The sequence below is a fragment of the Mustela erminea genome, chromosome 4, assembly GCF_009829155.1.
Source record: "Mustela erminea isolate mMusErm1 chromosome 4, mMusErm1.Pri, whole genome shotgun sequence".
NCBI lineage: Eukaryota > Metazoa > Chordata > Mammalia > Carnivora > Mustelidae > Mustela > Mustela erminea.
The window spans coordinates 33,737,548-33,751,307 of record NC_045617.1 but is presented as its reverse complement, the minus strand read 5'-3'; the positions used below and the strand labels follow the sequence as shown (position 1 = coordinate 33,751,307).

At 37.7% G+C, this 13,760-nt stretch overlaps 1 long non-coding RNA gene across 3 annotated transcripts in view; it reads left to right on the top strand.

The window, feature by feature from the left end:
* Window positions 1–13,760, top strand: part of LOC116588206 — a 932,011-nt gene that overhangs the window by 21,948 nt on the left and 896,303 nt on the right. For 2 of the 3 annotated variants that reach the window (XR_004284840.1, XR_004284842.1), the window contains exon 1: window positions 234–730. This is a non-coding gene — a long non-coding RNA (uncharacterized LOC116588206). Of the gene's footprint in view, window positions 1–233; window positions 731–13,760 lie in introns of those variants that run through there. The other variant, XR_004284841.1, reaches the window with a different exon arrangement.

Sequence of the window (13,760 nt, the reverse complement as noted above, 5' to 3'; positions counted from 1 at the left end):
CAACTTCTAGATCTGCTATTTGCAGATGCTGTGAAATTTTAAGTCTATTGAATTAGAAGTTGCTCTTTCTGATTTCAAGACTCTTTCTTCCTTTCCTTTGCTAAAATTCTGGTCTAATTAAAAAAACAGTAGATCATAGTTAAATAAAACTGTACCCAGGATAACCCTAATTTCCATATGCAGATTTATCTGCACTGACAGCCACCCCCCTTACACACACACTCTCTCGCTCTCTCATTCTCCTTTCCCTCCTCTCCATCTCCCTATTGCATTGTGTCTGACTGATTTTCAGAGCACCTTCGCTGTTTCCCCCTTCTCATTCCCTTTCTGTAAAATATCTAGACAGGAAGGAGGTGGCTGCAGAGGCTGAGCAAACAATCTCATATTCTGCCTGCAATGTCATCGTTTCTTTCCCCCATTTTAGGGGGCTGAAGTTGCCCAGGAAGGGGATGCAGAGGAGCTGGAAAGGAAGGGGGGAGCTCTCCAGAGGCAGCTGCGGTCAGGGGCAGGGACTGCCGCCAGATGTGCCTGCCTCTCTGGGCTTTGATTCGAAAGGGGCAGCAGGAGGAAATATTGGGAGACAAAAGCCCCGGTTTAAATGATCATTTTCTTTATTTAACATGGCAGCAGACACTCTCTGCGTAGGATCATCATGCCGAGCATAAACTGGACTTTCCCACTTGCCTGGCAGGAGTGAGACAGATCACTGTGTGCTAAATGAGCATCTGAGGTAAGACCCACTGTTACAGATACTTAATTTTTTTCCTAAACAATTAATTTTCTTAAATATATGTTTCAGCCTCAATCACAAACAGTATAGTGGGGGCAAATCTGTGTTAATCTGCATCTAAAAAGCTAAGATAAAAGCAGAGGTATAATATATTCAACTCAATTTGGGGAGGTTAGTTACTTTGTCGATTCTGTGTGTACTGTTTGTTTTTTAGGTAGAATATTTGGTTTAAGAATAGACTAGTATCATCATAATCCACCACTGGTGATAATACTGATGTTTAGACTCTTAAAAAAAAACTTTGCAAAAAGACGGTGAGCTACAGATGCATGTGTTATATTTTTAGCTCACATACAAATATTAGAACTCTTATTAAAATGATAGGGTGTTTTTTTTTTTTTAGCAGAGAAGGAATGAATGCTGCATAATTAAGTACAGTATTTAATTTGGCTGTTGTGAAGCAAAAGAATAAGGTAATAATTTTTATTGTACTAATCAGTCTCAAGATGTTCTCTGTGTTAATTGGGTTAAAAAAATTGCAGTACTTATTAGAAATTCTAATTTCACAATGCAGCACTGACAATAAGCTCAGCCAGTGAATTATTCACATCTTTAATTTGCTCACTTAATGACAGTGTTCTGTAATCAGAGTGCAGAGACTGCTGCCTATGCATTATGTATGATGCTCAGGACTTAAATGCAGGACATTATGAAGCTCTCAGTGGTTCAGTAATTAGTTTTCCACAAGACAGGATTTAGATATTCACAGATAAAAGTCCACAGTTGGATAATGCTAAGGTTGCAACACAAAATAACAAAGGAAAGGAAGCTCAAAGTTTAGACTGAAACTTTGTCTCTCTGGCCTTGTCCACTGTGGAAACAGAATCATGCCACCTGAAATAGTTGCCTTCCTCTGATCACATGTTTGAAAACTGTTTTTGAGCAAAGTTGTAGCAGGCAAGGCATTTGAACAATTTCAGTGGACCAGAGGGGAAAGATAAAACCTTTTTAATTAGGGTTCACAGAAGCCCTGCAATATATCCTCCTAATAAGTCTGTAGTATGCATAGCAGGCATTTTCAATGTGCTTTGTAACTTAGTTAGTGCAAATGCAAATCAGGTTACAATGGTGTTTGGCTGTAATTGTGTTTGTAAAAGGGTTACATGCCCAAATGGAGATTGAGCTCCCTCATGGTTTTGTTCCAGTTGCTTCTGAGGGAAGGTTTGAAAATCAAATGAGATATTAAGTGAATCTGGACATGAAAGGAAGTAGATCTGAATTGTCAGTGCAACTTTAGAATTTCTTACACTTGTCGGTTTAGAGTTGTCAGTTTTTCTTTAATGATTCTAGGTTTGTTCTGTCATGAATTATATAACCTTAGAGACTCCACAGAGCCACTAGTAGTAGTTTAAAAATGTATACTGACTTTGGGGAAAAACGTTTCATAGTATTAATTCGAAAGTTTAATGACTAAATTGGAATCTTTATAGTGATTTTTTTTTTTAAAACATGTTGTCTGGTGCACTATATGGGGATTTTTGAGGATTTAAATATTAATCACTATTAATAAGCTCTCACTGATTTACCATTTGTTGGTCAAAGATTTTTACTCATTTCTCAAACCCAAGTGCTAAGGTCCTTAATAAAACTTGGTATTTTAAATTGAAATGCACAGGAATACTTTTTAAAACTGACTTTTATAGCTTTGATAATTTTCTAAAGAAAGTTGAGAAATCTATAGGCAAATGTAGTGTTTATGAAGGAATGAACTAGTGAAACAAGAAGAAATTATATTCCACCATAATTTGTGCAAAATTCCAAATAAAAGAAAAATTAAGTCACACCTCCAAATTTGACTTCTAACTTCTAGAACTGAAAAGTTACTTTAACAAAATAAAAAAAGTTTTTCACATATACTTAGGAAGCTGTTGCCTTTGTGATACCTCCAACATGCTTTTTGGGAAAGGGCACTTGGTTAGGGGAGGAATTTGGTAACGGAACAGGTGACCTGGTTTTGACTTGGATCCTAGATAATATGTGGCAATCAGATGGTGGCAGTGGTGTTGGTGGTAGCTCAAAGAAATGGCTGGGACTTAGGAAACTTGAGTTCTAGTCCCATTTTGGCCACAAACCAGCTATGTCACTTTGAGCACTTAATATTATTTTCCATTTCTTTATCTGTCAGGCAGGCATAACAAACTTTTCTAAGATTTAAGAAAAAAAATAACAACTGTAGCATTATTATGGGGAGAAAGGAGTAAAAGTTTTTTAAAAACTTAAAAGCAAAAATAAGGAAGCTATTTTAGGGATTAACATAAAACAGAATGTGTCTCTTTGAATCCGTATTGTTTATTATGGAAGAGATTCTTGTCCAGATTTGCAACACTCTAAAATGCAAAAACGTCAAAATATTGTCAAATAGATCAATTTAAATTTAATTTAATGAAAATAAGCCATGGAAAAAAAAAATGTCCTTCTTAGGTATTTGGGGGAGAACAAGAGAGCTTTGAGATCCCATTAACATCAGTTTGGTGTCATCAATCCGAAAAGGTTGGCAATCATCTTGCTTTAGATAGTTCTTTCACCCATCACTTAGGAGACACTTACTAATACTCTAAGAAGTTTAATGCTTGGAATGTCTGCCAGTCATCAAGATTTCAGTCATTCTTCTCATTAGATTATGAGTCAGAGAAAGATAATTTATACCACTGGAATTTTGGAGCTCTTTTCCTCATCAGAAATCAGTCCATATAGCAACAAATCAATAATTGATTATCTGTTAATTTTTCTTTCATGATCTATTGAGCACTTACAATGTTAGCAAAAATAACATGGTATCCTTCCCTCATTCTTATGAGGCAGCTATGTCTATATTCTAGACGAGAAACTGAAACAACAAAGAAATTAAGTATTTTGACAATACCACAGAGCTGGTGAGTAAGCAGTGTTAGACTTGAACCAGCTTCAAATCCTCAGGTTTTGACCAATTCACTGTATTGTCATTTCCCAAGGTCCTGTGCTAAGTGTTGAGATAAAGTAATTGACTAAGATTCCTGCCCTCACATTCTCACACTGGTAATATTTGCAATTCTTCCACCTGCTCATTTGTAGGTCAAGACTCTTGCTTCTCAGAGTATGGCCAGACAGAATTGGCGTCATCTGGAGCCAGGCTAGGGTGCTTTACTAACCTTGATGCTGCTTTTATATCACCTGGGGATTTGGTTAAAATCAGATTCAATAGGTCTGAGATGGGGCTCAAGATTCTTTTCTGGGGCTCCTGCGTGGCTCAGTGGGCTAAAGCTTCTGCCTTAAGCCCGGGTCATGATCCCAGGGTCCTGGAATCGAGCCCAGCATTGGGTTCTCTACTCAGCAGGGAGCCTGTCTCTCTGCCTACTTGTGTTCTCTGTCAAAAAAAAAAAAAAAAAAAAAAAAAAAAAAAAGTTGATTTTCTAACAAGTTTCCTGGTGATGCAATGTTGCTGTTTGAAGAGGTCTCTCTTTGGTGAGGTCTAGAATTACAGTAGGGCCCTCTTATCTGCAGTTTCACTTCCTACAGTTTCAACCACAGTCGGGAAGCAGATGATCCTCCTTCTGAGGAATCATCTGAAGGTCAGTAATTGCTTAACACTGTGTCACAATGCCTATGTCATTCGCCTCACTTCATCTCATCAAATAGGCATTTTATCATGTCACATCATTATAAGAAGAAGGATGAGTACAATATAATAAGTTATTTTGAGAGAGAGAAAGAGACCACATTCACATGTCTTTTATTATGGTATTTTGTTACAGTTGTTTTAGTTTATTATTATTGTTAACCTTTTACTCTGCTTAATTTAGAAGTTAACCTTTATCATAGGTATGCATAGGGAAAAACATATAAATAGTGTTTGGTACTTTTTATGGTTTCAGACATCCACTGGGGGTCTTGGAACATATCCCCCGTGGATAAGGGTGGAGGGACTACTGTAGCCTTATTTCCCCCAAGTTTGGTACCCACTGGTCTAGGGCAGACCCAGTACACCTAATTCCTTACTGAATTCCACTCTTCTTCCAATTCTGATATTTTTTTTGGTCCAGATAGAAGAGCTTCTACCTTGGTTTCCTGAATTCACTGTCTGGTGCCCTAAGTTCTCAGCCTGTTTAGCTGAGAACTTAGCATAGACCTCCTATGAGTCTGATTCCACACTTCAAATTACTAACTTTGGCCTTTCTGTCTCTGTTGTGGCATCAGCCTGGTTAAGGATCTTCGCTCTCTTGTCTTCATCAGAATCACTTGTGAAGCTTATTAAAAACTTGCAAGCTCTCTCAATAACACTCCTGTGGATCTGATCCAGTGTGTTTGGGGTGGAACTTAGAAAATTTTTTTTTTATCTTTTCCAAGCTTCATAGTTGATTCTAATGGGCAGCACATGCTGAAAACCACTTTCTTGGGGGCCCTTGCTGTGCTCTGACCTGATAAGAACCCTTTGGAAAGTCATAATGGCACAACTTTTGTTCAAGTTTGCCATGTACTTGGAACATTTTCTTTATGCCTCTATGCTAGCAATGGGAAAGAACATAGAATTTAAAACTTTGCTGAGCTGGTATCAGGAAGGTTTTGTTCAATGATTGGCATTTGAATTAGATAGCCAATGAATGAATTGGTCATTTTTTTCAAGCCAAAGGAATAGCATATGCAAAGACAGAGATACAAATGAGAAAGGTATCTTAAATACTGAGACATCCATTTTTTAAAAAAATATTTTATTTATGTATTTGTCAGAGAGAGAGAGAGTGTGAAGCGAGAAAGAGCGACCACAAACAGGCAAGTGGCAGGCAGAGGCAGAGAGAAAAGAAGCCTGCACGCTAAGCAGGGAGCCCAGTGTGGAGCTCAATCCCAGGACTCTGGGATCATGACCTGAGCTGAAGGCAGCCACTTAACCAACTGAGCCACCCAGGCGTCCCAAGACATCCACTTTTTAAAAAATATTTTATTTATTTATTTGACAGAGAGAGAAATCACAAGTAGGCAGAGAGGCAAGCAGAGAGATGGGGGAGACGCAGTCTCCCTGCTGAGCAGAGAGCCTGATGCGGGGCTTGATTCCAGGACCCTGGGATCAGGACTCAAGCTGAAGGCAGTGGCTTAACCCACTGAGCCACACAGGAGCCCCTAAGACATCCATTTTGACAAGTGTTTAACACACAGAATGGGGGAGTAGGGAGTAATGGTAGGTAGCCTCACTTTTAGGACCTTGTGTGTTAAACAAAAGAGTTGAGAATTATCAGAGGTTAAGATCAAAAATAAAGGGACTGGACGTGTGTTTCAGAAAGCTAATCTTGGCACTGAGGGCATATGAATGTGCAAGACCAAAGGCAAAGAGACAAGTTAGGTATGTGTGGTAACAGAGTTTAGGTGAGATGGAGAGGATGCTTAGACTACTCCTGAGTTCTGAAGCTAACCTCTGTCTCTGACAACGATGATGTTTCTTTATTATAGTTATATTTTATAGTAATAGCCTGCAATTTAGACCTTATAAGTGGCATGGCCTTGAGAATTCTGGGAACTCAAAGCTTTTATGGGCCATCACTGGTTTGTTCTTTTCCTGATTATTTTACCTTGTAGTGCTAAGATGGCTGACTCGAGGTGTCTTCCCCCAAGAACTGCATAGAACTTTTAAGGTAATTATTTCGGAGCAAAATCTTTTACAACATCTTGAAGGAATGTGAAACCAGTTAATGAGTGCAAGAGGAATGCCAGTAGTTGGGAGAATTATGTCTTGGCCTCTTGAATACAGCGCTATTGCCCAGGCTTTGGAGAGACTTCACTAAGCGCTTTAGTCTTGACTCACCACATTTTTTCCCCCTTCCACTGAATTTGCCCCTTTTAGAGTGAGTGCTTTCTTAAGTCAGCATGGATTTGGAGCACCTGGGTGGCTCAGTCAGTTAAGTGTCTGCCTTCATCTCAGGTCATGATCCCAGGGTCCCGGGATGGAGCCCTGTATTGGGTAGGGCTCCCTGTTAAGTAGGGAGCCTGCTTCTCCCTCTGCCACTTCCCTGTTTGTGCGCTCTCACTCTCCCTTTTCTCTCTCTCTCAAATAAATAAAATCTCTGAAAAAAAAAAAAAGTCAGTATGGATTTATTGCTTCACCAACCTTCATTCACTCACCTCAGCATAGAGAGCTCATTTATTCCTAATAGTCATGCATATTGTATCAGAGAGCATTTTTTGGAAACACTAATACCTACTCTGAGATGTGTTTATGCATTTCACCCAGACTTGGACCTACACTATTAGTTCCTTGATCTTAGTTAAACTCGTCTTCACCTGACCCTAACCTTATATGCTTATATGGTAGGCTGAGTAGTAGCTCTCCTGCCCTCAAGAAAACTCCCAGAACCCATGAGTTATGTTATCATACATGGCAAAAAGGATTTAGAATATGTGATTATGAATCTTGAGATGGGGAGATTATCTTGGATTATCTGGGTGGCCTAATGTAACCACAATGGTCCTTTTAAGAGAAAGGTAGGAAAGAGAAGGTCAGAGAAGGAAATTGGAAAATGCTATCCTGCTGCCCTTGAAGGTAGAGGGAGGAGTCACAGCCAAGGAAAACAGGCATCTTCTAGAAGCTAGAAAAGGTAGGGAAACAAATTTTTTCCTAGAACCTCCAGAGAATACCAGCACCTTGACTTTAACTCAGTGAGATAGATTTTGGATTTCTTACCTCCAGAAATATATGATAATAAATTTGTTATTTTAAACCATTAGGTTTCTGGTAAGTTATAGCAGCAGTAGAAAACTAATACGATATACTGCATACCTCTATCTGACTTACTTGTTCAGCTGTCCAGTTTCTCCTGGTGATAACAATTTTATTGCTAAATTGTTGCTTTTCTTGAATACTACTCTACTAGTGGACCCTCATACTTATTTTTCCCAAATTTCAAATTCCTTGATGATGAAGGTATTGCCTAGGAGATGAGTGACTGATGGGGATGTTCTGAGGTAAGGGAGGTGAGGCCAGTAAAGTGCTCCACACAGTGTCTGATGTAGGTTCACTATGCAATAAATACACTTCCTGTGTCTACACTGAATCCTGGTAAACTAATTTTGGGGTTTTTCCATGGTATTAGAGAAATTCAAAAGCTACATTGAATATTAATGGCTCGCAGTGAAGAAGTTTATGTAGAATTTAGATTAGTAAGTACTTAGTGCTAATAATTCTGTGGTCCATCAAAATAAAGGATATTTCGATTTAGAATTCCTTTGGGAGTAAAATATTTCTTACTCATTGCCACATGTACACTGCGTAGACTATAGTTAAAGCTTAGCAGAGCATCCTTTTTCTTCCTTTCAGAATTTTCCCTTTTCTGCCCCAACTTGAATGTGTTTTCTTACATAACACACACACACACACACACACACACACACACAGAGACACACACACCCCTATACACCTACACTCACACTCCATGGTTACCTGTAGTCTACAGTATAATTAATGTTCTACATAGAAAGATGCTAAGGTTTAAATGAGAATGCAGATGAAAGTACTTTTCAACTCTTTTGCTTATACAGTGTAAACTCTTGGTATATCCATTGTACTAACAAAGTTATGAACTTGAGAAAAGATGTTGTATGTTGTATCCTTGGATCCCTACAGCCATATAAGATATGTTAAATAAATTGCTAAATAAAAGGTGGAAAATTAGAGGGAACAAAACAATGACGAAGAGTTGAAGAACTAAATTTGATAGTTTTTTTGGGTAGGACCACCCACTATTTGCTTCAGAAATGTCTCCTGATCTCTGCCTTTGAGCCTGTACTCCCCAAACCATACAGTTAATGTGTGATTTCTAAACCAGCCTCAGTCACTCTGACTATCCAGCCAGGGGTGGTATAGAAAACATCTCTTCCTTTGTTAGTTTCCTGTCACTACTGTAACATATTTCTGTAAACTTAGTAGACTAAAATAACATAGATTTGTTATTTTACGTTCCAGTAGGTAAGAAGTCCAGGACAGATCTGAACAGATGAAAACCAAGCGTGTTGGCAGACTGTTTTGGGGGAGGTTTTAGGGGAGAATCTCTTTCCTGCTTATTTGAGTTGATGGTAGAATTTAGTTCCTTCTGGTTTTAAGACTGAGACCCTCAATTTCTTCCTGGCCTATCAGCCAAAGGCCATTTCCAGTTTCTGAAGCCCACTTTACATTCCTTAGTTCATGATCCACTTCCACAATCTTCAAAGCCTGCAAAGGCAAGTTGAATCCTCTTGTGCTTCAAATCTCTCATTGTTCCCTGTCATCTCTTTGACCCACTCTTCTGTTTCCCTCTTCCAATGTCCAGTGATCACATTGTGCCCACCTGGGTAATCCAGGATAACCTCACATCTAAAGATTTTTAGTCACACCTGCAGAGTTCCATTTGATTTTAAGATAATATGTTCCAGAGATTAGGAGGTAAATGTCTTTATGGGGCCATTATTCTGCTACTCACAGTCCACAACTGATAGCACTTGCCTGAATTATAGTTGTTCCACACTTTTCTAGTTTGGGCAATATCATTGTCAGCCTTTCTCCAAGTTATTCAGTCTCAGAATTCTATTAAGCATCTGATTTAACTCCTTTGCCAACTTAATTCATCTGTTATATAATGTCCCTTTTATCCTAATTTGTTTTAATTCAGTTGGATTCCATTCAATTCAATAAGAATTTATTGTCTATGGAAACCATTCCTGGTATGATAAGTAAGGTATGGGCTTTATAATCTGTTTGTGGAGACAAGATCTATTCCCAGAGATAGAGAAAAATGCAAGAGAAAATATCGTTACCACATATATATAACAAGGGTGTTAGAAGGGGAGTATTTTCATACAGTGGTGGGATTACAAAAGCAGGGTTGTGACTTTTGCCTGGCTGAAGTCACTTATAGGATGTGATTTACTGAACAATAGTCTGATCTTTCTGCTTAAAAATATCTCCCTACTTAGCTTAGAAATTTTTTGTTTGCTTCACTTTGTAACTATTAGATCCACTTAGCTTAAAAAGCATCCTCTTTTATCAAGCCTGTAGAACTCCTGCTCAGGGAATGTGTATTCGTAATTATTCACTAAACTACTGTTATTATTATTTTTTTAATCCTTGTACCTTAGTCTGAATCAACCTTCTATAGATCTTTAAAGAATATTTCCCTCTTTAAATTTGTTATCTTTTAAACTAATAGGGGTTCTAGCACTAGGCAGTTGGGGACCTCAGTAGCATATGAGTATATTAAGTCAGATGCAGGTGGGGGCAAGGCTTGGAAAATTTACTTGGGCCAGGACTCTTTTTATTCTCTCATGACATCTCTAAGAGAGATTAACATGGCAATAAAGTTGACACCTAGGGAGTGTTGTCAGAAGTCCATATTCCAATGTTCAAGGAGAAGTTCAAGTCTAAGGCCATCTTCCATTAACATCACAGTTTCTTTTAAAATGATGAGTAGGGACCCAGCCATAGAAGTATATCTGATGAGAGTACATAATTATAGACAGGCAGAGGTAGCTGGTTTCTGGGAAAACAGATCTAGATAGAACTAGAAATCTAGGTCCAGCCCCATTAAGGAGATCAGAGGGAGGCATAGTGTTGGGATCCCAGGCAAATGGACTAGAATTTAGGATATCGAGATTAATATAAAGTGCAAAGCATGATTGAAGCCCAGAAATAGAGACTGGTATGAATAGTGGGACATAGGGTCCGGCCTGGGGCTTAGGAACATTGGTGCCAGGGAAGACATGAGCTTTGGCTAACAGACAAATTCCAGTCCTTTGAGCTCATGTCTAATATTTACTGAGGCCTCATTTTCATTGACTCAGGCAGAGCAGGGCTCATTGATTGTTGTTCCTTAGGACTTACACTGGCCCATGGCCAGTTGTAGGCTCTGTCAGCCTTGGGGGGGCATGAGGACAGTTGGTTTCTGCAATGCCAAGAACAATATCATGGAAATTTGTTCCACCTGTGTTGTGCAGTTTGCATAATGCCACATGACTTCAGTCACAATTGAGTTAAACTAGCAAGTCATTTGCTCTTATTGGAGTATTATTCCAAATCTAGACATTGATCATTAAATTATTTGCTTATTTTGTTAATTTTCTAAATTAAAAATTTAGGTTGGATTTTGGTAGACTAGAAGGAATTCTAATAACCCGTGATCATGGTCAGAGGCAGTGAGTCCCTGAAACCGAAGAATTCAAATATTCATTAGATGACTACTTGGCAGATGCGATGCTGAGGGATTAAAGGGGTCACATTTAAAGCTCCCTTCTAATCCTAAAACACCATCTAAGCCAGAATAATGTAAAAAAAAAAATGTCTAGACTTCATAGACATTATTTTCACTTATTGAACACCTGGCTTCTTTTAAAGTTTAGAAAAATACTTATTAATTAAAAAAGAGATCTTAAAAAGAGATAATTTTCATTAAGCATGCTTGGACATTTTAAATTACTTTCTGCAATTTAAAATCCCCTTAATACACTGATTACTTATTAGATAAACCAATAATCTGCTATGATTTGCAGTAAATAGCAAATTTATGCATAAGTATTTAAATGTTTCACATAGTCCTATCCATTGAGGATCCTCATTTTTTTTAAAAACATAAAATCCATACTGATATATTATATTACAAAGTTGTTTATTTTAATACTGGAGTAAACTTAAAGTCTGTCTCCTAGTTGTACTGAATTTTAATAGCTTTTTAATTGCAATTAAGTGCACAGTTTTCAGAGTTCTTTAAGAAGAAGGGCGTTTAAGTTGTGTATTACCTTAGGTAATGGTACCAACCAAATAGTCTCCGCATTGCCTGACGGTCAATGAAGAAAAAGTCCACAAAATTAATATGTGATTTGGGAGTTGGTGTCTATGTCTAGGAAGGATGTCCAGGGAGGGTGGGCTTTCTCAACTTTCACTTTAGTACTTTCAGTTTAAATCTAGAATCACAGAATTTACAGGCTTCAAGGGTTTTAGTGATAACTCTAATACCTCAGTTTACAGAGGAGGAATCAGTCACAGTGAGTTGGATGACTTATCAATTCATATATTGCACTTAACAGTTCTTCTCCTTTCCCTTCAATTTGACCCTGATATCCTGTTCAGTTATTTTTCTTTTAAAGAAGAGGAGAGGTGGGCAAGGTCACACAGTCAATAGATGAGGGTCCTGCTATCTCTGCTTGTGATGCTGGACTATATAGCCTTTCCTTTTTTACATCCTCGTTTATCTGATGACTACAAGGTGATGCAAGCAAACCTTATTCATCTGAGAGCAGGTAAAATAAAGTTACAGTATACCCATTCACTGCAAAATAGTGTCTATAACATTTGGAAGTGCTGAAGATAGCTCTTTCCTGAGGTATTTATTAAATTTACATGTGGTCTGTATTTTATAAATTAATAATATTTGATGACAATCACATTTATTATAATATCTTGATATTTACAGGTTTCAGAATATTTAGCATTTTAAACACAGATTGCTAATTATATAGTACTATTTCACTTACTACCTTGTAATCATTAGTATTGATAAATACCAACATAGAGTTAGAAAATCCAGAAGTAGAAACTTGATAATATTTCAGGCCAAAAGTTATGCTCAAAATTAATTTCATACTGTTGCATGCTATGAATAATTAAATTTATCTCTTTTGATCTCTATGTGTTGATCTTTAAGATTATTCTCAACAATATGCCTAAAACTAGTGGTAGACAGGAATTTTGATTGCAATCTTCTTATCTTGTGTTTTAAGAAGTCACTTTTCCAAAGAAAGACCGCCTTTCTTACTTTCCTCTAAGCCCAGATGTGAGGATCTTGTAGTTTTCCTGTTGCAAGAGAAAAAGAGCTTCAGTGTAGGGGATACGCTTCAAAACCACTTTCTCCTATCTCCATGACTGTCTCTTTTCACTGCTGGGCTCCTCACAACGTGCCATGTCTTCCAATCTAACCTCATCTTACAACATTCCTCAGATCTAAGGATTGCTTTATGATTACCATTCTACAAATGGGGAAACTGAGGTTTTGAAAGGTGAATTGTGTGCCAAAGCCTTTCAGGATGTCCCTTCTACCATGCTAGACTTATTTATTATATTTCCTTTTGAGAGAGACAGTGAGAGAAAGAGTAGAGTAAGATCTACAATGGCACTTTACATCCCTATAAGAAATTCCTTTTTACTTCCTACCCCATCATGTGTTATATGTGCATTACAGTGTTCTCTAGAGGACCGATGTGGTAATGATAATAGCAATATTTGTTAAAAAGTTGCTCTATGGCAGGCACTGTTCTAAGTGCTTCATATACATTATCTCATTTCATCCTCACAGCAACCCTATGAAGTAGAAATTATTATCCTCATTTTTAAGATGAGAAAATGAGGCTTAGAGAGATTAAATAGCTTGCCCAAGGTTACTACTGTTTAAACCAAGCAATCTAACTCCAGATTCCAGTCCCTAACTGCTCTGCTCTGCTGCTTGCACTGTATGTAAGGCTCTTCTTTTTTCCATTTGAATGTTTCTTCTCTTTATGAAAAGGTTGCAGGGGGATGACTTCTGCCCCAGAACTGCTGGTGCTGACTAATGTCCTCAGACTTCAGAATTATCTGGGTTGTTTTTAAAGAAAAGTGGTACCAAACGTTTCTGGAATTTTATATTAATCTAATTATTATACAATTTAAATGAATTGGAGTTTCTCAGTGGGTAAAACTTGGTAGGTAAAATTTGGTATTGTCAACAGATGTCTGATAATCATCTCTCAACTTATTTTTTATATAAAAATAGATTTCACAAGGTTGATTGCTTTAAGCAAGTTATGTGGTACCCTATCTGTGTAATTTATACAATCATGGGATATAATAAGAATGAATCTTTATTTATTTTGCTGCCCCATCAAATTTTTCCAGTGGCATTAGCTTGTCTGCTACTAGATGGAAATGTGGCTAATTCTATGCATTTTCTGTTCTCTCTCAGGCTCCTATCGTGTCTGTAAGTGATATATGCAGTTTTCATTCAGTAATCAA